Genomic DNA, 12273 nt, shown 5'->3' with positions numbered 1-12273 from the left:
GGCAGATCTGGTCAACAATACATTAGCGGTAACAACCTTCGATGTGGCGACAACCCATTCCAACAATGCCGTGATCCCAAAGCTAGGACGAAACTCAGCCTTTTGTGGTAATTATTGGCCCATCTCATTGAAGACATTATTTTGCAGTCATCTGAACTCTGTTCTTCCCTCGCTTTTTCACCCCAACCAGATGAGTTTTGTCCCCGGACAACAGCCGCCGAGCGATCGATCCGATTCAAGCCATACATGATCAAAAAGCTCTCTCTCTCTCTCTCTGGTATCAGCGTCTAACGCTGAAAAGGCGTTCTACTAAATTTTGTGGCCTTTTATGTTCCAGGTGTTTGTCTTCCATAGGCTTCAGGGGCAGGCTGGGCCCGATCCAGTCCCTTAGTAAACCATCTTGGACTTGGTCACCTACATTTTTTCCCATTAAAATAGGCTGCTCAGTTGAGTCTTGCCCCCTGGGCTAATATTTGCCAGCTCTCCCCTGATGGGCTTCAAATGGTAAATTTCTCAAAGCCAAATGAGCATTATATTGGTGCTTTGCGCAGAGATTTCTGCACACCTTACACCCACCTTACAGCACAACCTTCTATAAGTTATTAAATCGCTCTGTCTGAGGCAGACCTCCACTGAAGGGCTCGTCAATAGCTCTGTTCAGTACAACATTCATGAACAGAATCTGGTAAACACACAGAATGTCTTTTGGTAAGAGTTGGGAGCCATGGCCTCTCATTTCAAAGTGAACCTTCCCCTAAGCTTCTTAGCAGTCCTTTTTGTCATGTACAATCATGTAACATTCAACGCTGTTCCCCCTGTGCGTCATCTTTCCCCTTCCTCACTCCCCAACTCTCTTCTGATTTCCTCCAAGTTCCCCTCCCCTTCCTATTATTATTATTACCATTTATTTATATAGCGCCACTAATTCCGCAGTGCTGTACGGAGAACTCACTCACATCAGTCCCTGCCCCATTGGGGCTTACAGTCTACATTCCCTAACACACACAGACAGACACAGACAGACAGGCAGCCAATTGACCTACCAGTATGTTTTTGGAGTGTGGAAGGAAACCGGAGCACCCGGAGGAAACCCACGCATACACGGGGAGAACATACAAACTCCACACTCATGACCCCAGTGCTGTAAGGCAGAAGTGCTAACCACTGAGCCACCATGCTGCCCACGTGATACACTTTCCCCTGCTTGGTCGCCTCTTCAAGTGAACCCAGTTTTGATCACCTTATTGTCTGTTTTAGAAACATTTAGTTAAAATAGTTTTCTCGTATTGATCTAGGTTTGTGCTAAACGCAGAACTGGTCAGTCTTGAAATAAATAAATAAAAAAATAAAAAAACACATAAAATTATAATAAAACACATATTGAATTGTGTCCCTTTAAATATTCCACTTTGCGCAAGTGTTCAAAAGCAAACAACCAACATCAATAACAGAATATGTAAATAATAGATTTCATCACATTCAAGGCAAACAAGAGCTGTGCAAGTAAGTGTTTGAGGACTGATACAGGTTTACCCAATAAATAAATACATGTTTCTATAATCTAAAACCTTCATGGTAAACCCTCCTATAAAATAGACAGACAAAACTGGGGCAATGGACTCTCGTCTGCTGTTAACGTTCATATTTGCATGGAATGTTTGTGCCATTAGTCTAGACTTGGGCATGCCAAGCAGGAGGTCAATAATTCCACAAGATTACAGTTCAATAATAAAAAAAAAAAAAAAAAAAAAAAAAAAAAAAGAGTAAAAAAGAAAATTGGGGGGGGGGGGGGGGGGGTTCGGGGAAGCAGATACCCAAAGTAAATTAAAACCAGCATTTGTGTGCAAGTTCACACAACACCGAGAACTCATGTAACCGCTGCACACAGCTTTTCTTTTCATTTTTTTTTTAAGAAGTTAACATCTGCAGCCAAACATATGCTGATAAAGATATGTCAGCTTATAAACATGAATGACGCAAGCCCTTACTAAGCAGCAGAGTAATTGGAGGATAAGAGAGAGACAGGCTTAGAAACAGATGTGTCTGCTTATTAATTTACAAACTGAATTTTTATTTCATTTTTTTTTTTTAAAATGAAAAGGGCAAATAATCTAAACTTTTAGATGCTGCCAATCAAAGTTTAAAGAAGGGTGCGCGATACGTGAAAGAGCTGTAAAACATGTCTTGGAAATTATGATGTGCCCTAGTTCTAAACGCGAGGGAAATAAATTCAAATATTATGAAAAATAAATAAATTTAGATAAATATAGACACACATTATATACATCTATATATATATATATATATATATATATATATATATATATATATATATATATATATATAGTGGCAAGAGCCCGCTACCGCAGAAGGACACGCGTACAACTTCTTCCTTTTTATGGTTCTTTATTGTCAGGATGGTAATAATGTTTTGACACCGTATACTTGCACAGCAATTATGGAGACCCTCAACGCTTACTATGCATAGTCCAGCTCTCTGTCCAGATCAGCCAGCTAGCCCAGCGTTGATCTCCCTGAACAATAAAACAAGCAGGGTTTTATACCTGACACTCCTCCCACAGGCCTAGCTTGATGGACAGGTGACACACCCACCTTCTCTTTAAAAGGAAACGCCCATCCCTGGCTCTGTTTAGACTATCAGACCCACCCTGTCTGTTTGCTGAGAGGAAGCAGCTTTTAAATCATGTAAGTAAACCAATTTTAAACTAGACATATGTTTTTACCTGGTTTAATCTCCACCTAGGTACATAACTGTGCCAATGTTTTACTCTACTTCCCTGCTTTCTCTGCAGATTGCCAGCTAAATGCCTCCTTTTGTTACAATACATATACACACACACACATATACCATGCACTTAGGATGTAATTGCTGTTTGAACCACTGCCAACAGTGACATTTGTTCCAACCTATCAATCTAGTGCAAGTTAGGCAATGAAAGCGAAGGTCTCATTGGTTGCCATGACTTTGTGCAAGTTTTGCAGATAAATGCTATCAGACTCTCAGGGCAAACAGTTAAAACACCCCCCAGTGTTTCCCAGTTCATTGTGACCATTTGTCACAATGTATAAGCGCTATGGAATTTGCTGGCGCTATATAAATAAATAAATGATGATGATGATGATGATTTGGCAGCACTATGGCTCAGTGGTTAGCACTTCTGCCTCACAGCACTGGCGTCATGAGTTCAGTTCCTGACCATGGCCTTATCTGTGTGGAATTTGTATGTTCTCCCCGTGTTTGCGTGGGTTTCCTCCGGGTGCTCCGGTTTCCTCCCACACTCCAAAAACATACTAGTAGGTTAATTGGCCGCTATCAAAAATTTACCCTAGTCTCTCTGTGTGTATGCTAGGGAATTTTAGACTGTAAGCCCCAATGGGGCAGGGCCTGATGTGAGCGAGTTCTCTGTACAGCGCTGCGGAATCAGTGGCGCTATATAAATAATAATAAATGGTGATGATGATTTGTCATTTCTGTGCCTTTAAGAACGTCCAAGTTGTGACGCAGAGCTCTGTACTGCGGTGGATATACTGCTCTGTTTACGTTAAAAAACAAAAAGGAGAAAAGGAAGGGAGGTCAGAGAAAGGCACCCAACATTTTGCTGCCACACTGACACTATACCACGATTCCCTCCATCCAGGGCACTGACACCAACTCCATCCAGTAATCCAATACATTCTTAAAAAGGTCTTTAGTGAAACATCAAATTTTACACCAAATTCTAAATAATAAAAAAAAATATATATATTTTTAGCCTGTTCAAAGCGACATTTTTTGTGTGATGTTCCTTAATGTATGTTTGTGTGTGTTAGGGAATTTAGACTGTAAGCTCCAATGGGGCAGGGACTGATGTGAGCGAGTTCTCTGTACAGCGCTGCGGAATCAGTGGCGCTATATAAATGGTGATGATGATGTATGGCTACTAGACGTCTAATTAGAGAGCCAAACCACTTGCCAGATCATAATGGACAGACTGTCTTAAGTAAGAAGCGATTAACCCTGCAGCATAGAAGAAGCAACGGGAAGACAGGATTCCTCATGGACATTTGCGGGACTGCAGGAAACACGGTCCTGACCGGCCACCTATCTGTGGCTTATTCATGTTACATAAAAACATGACAATAAGTGCTCTGACAAGCAGCACAGGCTTGGGGGCTTTTTCGCAACCAAAGTCCTGTTTCCCCTTACAGACATCAGCGGTTTTGGGAGTGACGTCAATACATAAATTTACATACATAAACTGACATGACCAACATTCTACTAGAACTCAGTCCAGGAAAACGTTTGCATATAATTCTTAGAACAGAATTGGCAAACAACAGTAAATAGGACAATGGGAGTAATTCAAGCTATTATAATTCAAAGAACAACTTTAGAGAAAACAAATATTAAGACAATGTAACCTGAAAATGTGTCAGATGGAAAAAAAAAAAAAGTAGACTTAAATTTTAGATTAAGCTATGAAACGTTAAAAACAAAAAGATCGAAAAATAATAATAAAATGCTTGTCTCATAAAACAATTGAAAACTATATCTATATTTAGGCTATCCGGTTTCAGAGTACCCATCAAACAGATGGCTTGGCTTTGTGAGAAATTATTATACTAATCCCACCACCCCTCCAGTGTTTTTTGACCAATCCCAATATCCTAAATTTGAACACGGTAGGATTTCCAATATGGGCTATGGAAAGGTTTGGACAACCTGTTCCTTTCATTTGATTATGTTGCAAATATGTCCATGAACATGTTTTGACCGATAATTCCTATATAATTTTATTCTGCATGGACATCATCATCTATCTATATAGCGCCACTAATTCCGCAGAGCTGTACAGAGAGCTCACTCACATCAGTCCCTGCCCCATGGGGGGGGGGGGGGGATAGGGAAGAGAGAGGGAGCGAAGAGGGAGGGACACTAGAGTCAATTTGATAGCAGCCGATTAACCTACTAGTATGTTTTTGGAGTGTGGGAGGAAACCGGAGCACCCGGAGGAAACCCACACAAACACTGGGAGAACATATAAACTCCACACAGATAAGGCCATGGTCAGGAATCGAACTCATGACCCCAGTGCTGTGAGGCAGAAGTGCTAACCACTAAGTCACTGTGCTGAAATATACAAATGTGTTAAACAACAGAATAAAAAAAAAAAAAAAAACAGCTGTAAAACTTTCCCGTAATTACAAGTAAACAGACAATAATTAGTTATTAAAATATTAACTCACATTGTTTAATACCATTAAGAAGCACTTAGCCGCAATTAATGCTGTGTGTATTGGGTTAGTCTCTGCACTCTTTGCACATCTAGGGTACACATTGTGCCCATCTTTCTTTGACATATTGCTCCATTCGGTTGGATGGGGACTGTTTGTGAACAGCAATCTTTAAGTCATTCCACGGGATTGAGCTCTGGGTTTCCTCTAGGCCCCTCAGGACATTGACTGTTTTGTATTTAAGTCACTCCAAATGTAGCCTTTATTTTAGGGTTTGGGTCATTGTCCTGTTGAAATAAAAGTTCTCCCAAATCCCAGGTCAGACCGCAGCAATTTTTCCTCCAGGATGTGCCCAATATTTTGTCAGGCTTTCCACAACCAGAAACCTCCCAGTAGCATTATGCTCCAGCCACCAAGAGTCACGTTAAGGATTGTGTTTAGATGTAGCCTTAAGCTTATGCCAAATGCAGCACCTAGCGATGGGGCCAAAAGGATCATGCAAAGGTCTCAGCTGACCATAGACTATTCTTTTATTGGATGTGTGAGGCATCCACGTAAGTTTTGGCAAACATTTGTGGTTTTCTTTTAGCCACCCTCCTAAAAAGCAAAGATTTGTGACGTGCCATGGAAGGCAGACTCTCAGAATTCCAGACTTCATTAACAAGTCCAGTTCTCGTCTGGATTTCTGCTTTCCGAGTGCGGCAACATTCTAGAGAGATCTACAGTTGTACCATATTCTCTCTATTTCTTCATGACGGACTTGACCGTGCTCCTGGGCAGTGGTGGTTTTGGCTATAGGCCATGACGGGAATGACTCCATGTCGTCACAGTGCAGCCACAGTCATTTTTTAAAACCTTATTTTTCTCCTTTTTCAAATTAAAAGGCAAAAAACAAACAAACCTGCAATGAAGAGGGGCTGTTGGCGAACTGGCACCCTAATCTGGGCAGCCCGCTAGTGCTGTGTGTTGCAGGTACCTGGCCTCTCCCCCAGGACCAGCCACCTTATTGTATGCATCTGAGCATAGAGAAATGCATTTGATCCTCTACTCTCCTTCACTCCCTTGTCCCTTTTCCTCCCCGCACCTCTTACTCCACCACTTCATTCTCTCTACTCCCTCCCCTGTGCCCACTGTGCTGGTGCAGAGACTGCACAGGATGCAGACAGAGGAATTTGCCTCACAGCGCATTCAAGAGCCAGTAAATGTGTTGGGTGAAAGGAATTAATGTTATGTGGGGAACGATGAAGGAGAAAATCAATGCATTATGGAGATCTTCATTAATATGGGGGCTATTAAGGCCACCTGTCTGCTGTATTTAATGTGTGGGCTATTAATTTAAATGTCATGGCTCACTGGGGGAAATTTGGATCAACGTAATAATGGGACTAGTTGGGAGGAAATATACCTAATTATTAAATGTAAATGCTACTAATTAAATGTTATGGCTAGTTGTGAGGGAAGGAGACATTTATTAAATGTGGGTGCTATTGACTTAAGGTCGAGGTTGGTTGGGGTGGAGGGTGGCCTAGAGTGTTCACTCGCTGCTCGGCTTTCAAGGACGTGAACAGTACCTATTCCTTTTCTAGTGGGACAGTCCCGGTTTTGCTGGACAATTCCATGCTGTCAGAACTCTCCCAACTACAGTGACAGTCGGAAGGTATATGCCGCTTGCTCTTGAAGAGCAGTGTAGCAGCAGTTTGCAGCCAACAGTGGTGCCCACAGTATTGCTGGTGTGTTTGAATTGGAAGGGGTTTGAGGGCGGCCTGACATTGTCCAAAGCAAAACCCAACAACACTTGCACACTTACAATGCAAAGTCCAGGGGTACAGCAGCACATGCATTTCCCTGGCACCTGTCTGACCCCACTTACTGACAATAATATTAATCTGTGTAGAGTTTGTATGTTCTCCCCGTGGGTTTCCTCTGGGTGCTCCGGCTTCCTCCCGCACTCCAAAACATACTGGTAGGTTAATTGGCTGCCATCAAATTGCCTTAGTCCCTCTTGGTCTGTGTATGTGTTAGGGGATTTAGACTGTAAGCCCCAATGGGGCAAGGACTGATGTGAGTGAGTTCTCTGTACAGCGCTGCGGAATTAGTAGCACTGTACAAATAGATTATGGATAGAGATATTGTATATCAATCACATATCTATCTATATCTATGGGTTCTTAATAGTTTTCCTCTGATTGGATCATTTAATATTCTATAAAATGTTATCTTAAAAACTTGCATAATATCCATATAGTCATGACTAAACAAACATTTAATATCTTGATTCCTCACAAAAGTCTTGCTGGTAATCCCAAAACCCCTTAACAATATTTTCTCTCTTAGAGCATGTGTTAAAAAAAAAAAAATCATCATGATTAGAACACAATCATTCCTATGTTATGAAACTGATCTATTAATATATTTGTAAGCCAGTGATCATAGTGACAACTGATTTAATCAAGGCAACAGTTTCCGTGTTTGAAACAGCATTAGTCTCAATATTTCCATTGTCAACAAAATAGTCAAGTCAAGAAAATAATCAGGTTTGATACATTCCCCGTTAAAATTCATAAAATTAGAAATCATATAATTTAAAAAATTCCATTAAAGAATCCTTACTTCCCTTCCAAATAAAAAGACAATGGTCTACATATCTTTTTACAGCTGAATAGGTGAGCTTTAGGGTCATTGGGAACATCTACTAATACCTGTTCCCACAACCCTACAGACACGTTTTATCTTGTAAGTAAAATAACACTAAGCCATGGATACTCGGTCAACCTGGACTGTCATTTGCATGTATCCCCAACACTGGACAATTTTTCTTACCTGCATCACGAAAGACCATGAGGAATCCTTTTCTCCATTGCTTGTTATGTTGCTGGATTAATAGTTTGTTATTATTAGGAACGGTCAGTCCATTACGGTTTGGCGAGTGGTTTTGCTCTCCGATTAGGATGCCTGCAAGCCCTGCATTGATTAACGTTTGTTGAGCGTATACATTATTTAGGAACGAGACAATTGCTGAATAGGTCCAACTCTGTGTCATAATATTTTTTTCATGGACAGTAATTCACGCGCGCTAAGTTTAGTCTCCGATCATAAATATCTCTCACATGGGTAGAAAATACTGAACGCATGCAACAGGCCCTAAAATATATTTTGGTTTACACAGGTAATATAAGAAGTAGGACCAGTATTGTCTATCAGGGCAAGTGAAAATGTACGTTTATTGTCAAAGATTGCATAAAAGAAATGGATTAAAAAAAATATTCACCTAACAAGAGTCCCTTTTTTCCAGTGACCGGACTATCTGAAAAGAGCATGGCTCTGCTTCTAATAAGCATGGTTTCGGTAGATCGGTGTGATTTGGACACGAGACGCTGTTTGGGCAGATTGAGGGCCTGGTGTAGTCGCCCCATTAGCAGGTGCTTAGTGATGCCACTGGCTCTTAGTGAAGTAATAATTTGCATTTTCACAGACACTGGTTAAGCCCAACAAACTGCTGCCCCGAGAATGTGTAGACAAAATCATGTTTAATTTTCCTACTGCTTTACATTTGTATAGAATAGATAAACAGTTATCAATCTCACGGAAAGCGCGTTTGACTAGGGTCTGAGTGTCCTGTGTAATCAATCTTTATCTCTTGTTTGGGTGGATGTCCTGAAGCGGATGGAGATAGTCTGTAGCCAGATATTTCACTTATTCACACCAGCACAGAGTATTGCAGGAGAGGAGAGTGCTGATCTTATAAAGCAGCGACCTGTTCACTTTGACTGTGCGAGGACTGATCAGAATGTGACAGAGGCAGTCTTATGACATGAGTAAGGGAATGGAAGCAAACAGGAAGCCACAGATTGAGACTTACATAGTGGAAGGATCAGAGTGCCCAATTGCACAGAGTAGTGTTGTATGAAGCAGGAAGACTGTGTTGTCAGCCGCACTCCTCTAAGGGTTGCGATGAAACGAGTTTGATATCACCTTAACCAGCCTGCCCCTCGTTTCTCACAAAATGTGGGAGTATAACCAGGGGAGGGCTGGCAAATTTTAGCCCGGGGGGCAAGACTCGACTCAGCAGCCTATTTTAAAGGGAAAAAAAATGCAGGTGGCCCAGAGACCCAGCCCAAGGTAGCCCACTAATGGACTGAATGCCCCCCAGCCCAGCCACCCCTGTGTATAACATGTACTTTTTATATCCATGTTACTGATCCCCAGAGAACAAGTGCAGAGTCTCATTACATAGGGATAATGGGACATTTCAGCCATGCCTATATAGGAGACTTTTCACGATGTGTTAACTATTGTAAAAATGTGTATTGTTGATATTGCATTGATACTGTTATACATTGTTCTTAAATTGAAGACAGGTGGGATACGTGTAAAGAACGGATGGGGTCCAGTTCCAGGATACAGGCGAGGGGGCTGCATTCATTTCCCTTTCCTCCATTCTCAACAGAAAATCCCGATCAGCTAAGAGCTAGTCCTGGCTGGAAAAGCTTGTAAAGGTGATAATACTAGGAGTGTCACTTAATAATCTTGGCCTTGTCCCTTAATTAACCTGGGTATGTTCTCATTGTCTCAGGTTGTACTCAGCCAGACACCTTTGAGTCAGCCCAGCAGGGAACAAAGGGACATCCCTGTAACAGCCCTTTTGATAGACACCCCCTCTCAGAAGATCCCACCATGTAAGGCCAACCCTGACCAAGCCCCTGGAGCATGGGAAAACTACAGGGTATAGAGAGAAGAGTGATGGCCATGGGAGGTTGCTGCTTTTACTGCTTTCATCCTGGGAAGAAGTCCAGCCTTGAAGACTAGGCTTCTGCAGGACTGAGCATCCTGCTGGTAATCTGCAGCTTGGAGTAACTACGTGGGTCTTGTTACTTGATGGGCCTGTTGTAGCAGGGAGACCAAGGAGAGATCGTCAGGTCAAGTGACCGGAATTCAGCAAGTCAGGACCATCCAGGTGACTAACTCCTTAAGCTAGTGAGTTAAGGGACAGATAACATGGTAAACCTGCCTGGTATTTAGTTACTATTTGTGAATAGAATTACAATAAACATGCAGTTGTACCTTTCTAACTGCATTTGCCAGAGTGACCATAGGATCCGTAGAAGGTACTGGGTAGGCTTCCCAGGCATCGTAAGGCACTCCTGGGTGGCCAGCCAGCGTGAAGTGGGACACAGAGTACTACACCTAAGGCGGCTGTACAATCACCCCAAGACTATGCACTCCAAGTATGTGTTTTCATATATGTACGTTCATATGCCCTGAGTTATTTGCCTACAACTGAAGTGCACTTGGAAATTGCATTGAGAAGGTGGCATGCATATACTTACGGAGTTCTGCTAAGTGTTAGAAAATGAAACTTAACAGACATCCAGAATAACGATCGCTATTTGTTGTCACTTCAGAGTAACCTTTACTAGCCCCCCAAAAAAGATGCCAAATTCTACACCCATGGAGTAAGCAGACTTTCCCTGTAACACTCTATCAGTAAATGAGATCACTTTGGCTGCTGCACTGTGTTATATGTCAATAAGAGGTTAAGCATCACTAAAAGCAGTTTTATTTCAGTTCATACCTAAAAGGAGGAAAACGGAGCCAACAATTTCTACTATCCAGTGATCAAAGCTCTGCTATAAAACAGCTCACACGATGCTAGTATCCATTATCTGCCGAGCGCTTAAAAATACATTCCAAATATTTCCAGGAAGTTTAACTACGTAGAAGAGTATTTTTATATATAAAAAATGTCTTCTTATTCTCACACGGATTACAGAGCTGGTAAATCTTAAAATAACTGAAGATAATAATGCCATAAAAATATCCCTATAAAAAGATTATTAAACATAAAAAAGGGAACTGTTATATAGACGTATGGAGTAAACAGTTCACATTCACCTGTTCAGATATAAAGGCAAACTAACCACTTTATTTTAAAAACATTCCCATATAGGATATAGCTCCAATGCAGTTATAAATAAACAAATGTATGTAAACATGTGCACAGAAAGGCTTTATGTGCAGTCTAAGAGTGACAACATCCCACTGCAAGCACCACTATTGTTCTACACACTTTTCTGCATGTAACACACAAAGAAAAAAAAACACTTTGAGATTAGGTCCACTTTAAGCATGCGTCAGGATTATGGCCCAATCAGGAATTAGGAAATATAATAATGTGTTCATGATCCCTACCAAAGATAGGAGTGGTTTTAGAGACAACTTGGAGTCACTGTGTGTAAGAAATTCATTAGTTGCCTATTCTCCAGCAATGTCAAGGAGACTCCCGGACAGCTTCCCCACCCCCGGACTCCCGATGGAGAAGGCTATTCACCCTGAAGGAAACTCACCGGCTTGCAAAGTGAGTGGCTAAGTGTCATAAAGACTTAAGTGTTTCGGCTTCATGACTTGTTTTGAGTGAGCAAATGAGTGAAGATGCGATTGTTGTATTGCAAACATTGTCCCACCCACTTGATGATACAATAAGCATTATGACTTTTTTTGACATTTTAAGCTCCATGTAATAACGTTCTACTTTTGTGTTCTTAAAGAATTCAAGTTTCAGGCTTTGTTTTTTAGAACGCTACACTTAAATGCAGATAACGGTCTTCTTTACAGTAACTCTGACTTATCTCAACATGCAATCGCAACCTAAAATTAGTCAGGGACTAACTGAGGACTTCCTAAGGGTGCCAGTTCTTGAACCAAGTCTTAGTGGTGGCTGAACTGGGTGGTTAAAAGTGAGTTTAAAAAAAAAGGTATAATTTTGGGGGGTTTAAGGCATTTGTAGAGAATTGACGGGTTTTGTTTTGATTAACCCTTACACACCCACGTGCCCATTGGTTGTCCTGTTAATAAAACGGATGCTATGGCTGGACAATGAAAAGGTGAGAAAATAGATTTCACAGATTTTGAACAGTAACATCCAAAATTGGTTTGCATTGTACTGTTAGATTTCATAGAAATATCAGGATATTCAGTATTCACATTATGTTAAGTATTTTCTATACCTCCTGTATATCATTTACCTTCATTTGATTAGTT

At 41.2% G+C, this 12273-nt stretch overlaps 1 protein-coding gene across 3 annotated transcripts in view; it reads right to left on the bottom strand.

The window, feature by feature from the left end:
* Positions 1-12273, bottom strand: part of GRK4 (G protein-coupled receptor kinase 4) — a 161736-nt gene that overhangs the window by 76644 nt on the left and 72819 nt on the right. The gene's annotated exons all lie outside the window — the stretch shown is intronic.

The sequence above is a fragment of the Mixophyes fleayi genome, chromosome 1 (genome assembly GCF_038048845.1).
Source record: "Mixophyes fleayi isolate aMixFle1 chromosome 1, aMixFle1.hap1, whole genome shotgun sequence".
Lineage (NCBI taxonomy): Eukaryota > Metazoa > Chordata > Amphibia > Anura > Limnodynastidae > Mixophyes > Mixophyes fleayi.
The sequence above is the reverse complement of the archived record's forward strand: the minus strand, read 5'-3'. Positions and strand labels throughout refer to the sequence as shown.